The sequence below is a fragment of the Bison bison genome, unplaced genomic scaffold (assembly GCF_000754665.1).
Source record: "Bison bison bison isolate TAMUID 2011002044 unplaced genomic scaffold, Bison_UMD1.0 scf7180017864223, whole genome shotgun sequence".
Classification (NCBI taxonomy): Eukaryota; Metazoa; Chordata; class Mammalia; order Artiodactyla; family Bovidae; genus Bison; species Bison bison.
The window spans coordinates 2,090,674-2,091,541 of NW_011494795.1; positions in this window are offsets into that span (position 1 = coordinate 2,090,674).

The window sequence follows — 868 nt, forward strand, 5'->3', positions numbered from 1 at the left end:
GACCCCACACCAAGAGAATATGACTCAGTCAGGCCTTGGGTGAGGCCTATACTTTGCTTTTCTACCAAATTCCCAGGAGGTCCTGATGCTACTGGTCCAGAAACCATACTCTGCATGGCAAGTGGAAAGTATTAGTCGCTCAGTCCTGTCTGGCTCTTTGCAACCCATGGACTGTAGCCCATCAGGCTCCTCTGTCCATGGGATTCTCCAGGAAAGAATAATGGAATGGGTTGTCATTCCCTCCTCCAGGGGAGCTTCCTGACCCAGGGATCACATCCAGGTTTCTTGCATTACAGGCAGATTCTTTACTGGCTAAGCCACCAGGGAATTACATGGAATTACAGGGAATTCCATGGGACTATATTTTGGCTTCCTTCTGCCGCCCGGGGGCCAGGCGGTGGGCCTCTCCACCTGCGCTGCCCAGATGGGCCTCTTTGTGGCACTGGGGGGCTCCGAGTGCCTGTTGCTGGCAGCCATGGCCCTGGACCGCTACGTGGCCATCTGCCACCCCCTCTACTACCCCCAGCTCATGACCATGGGGCTCTGCTGGTGCCTCCTGGCCTGCTGTGGCCTGGGGGGCTCTCTCCTGGCCTTGGGCCTCACCACAGCCATATTCCAGCTGCCCTTCTGCCACGGGGGCCTGGTCAACCACGTCTTCTGTGACCTCCCGGCGGTCTTGGTGCTGGCCTGCGGGGACCGGGACCTGCAGGAGCGCGCCCTGCTGGCGGCCTGCCTGCTGCTGCTGGTGCTGCCGCTGGCCCTCATCCTGCTCTCCTACACCCGGGTGCTGGCGGTCATCCTCGGGGTTGGCGGGGCCACAGGCCGCCGCAAGGCCTTCAGCACCGTGGCGTCCCACCTGACAGTGGCC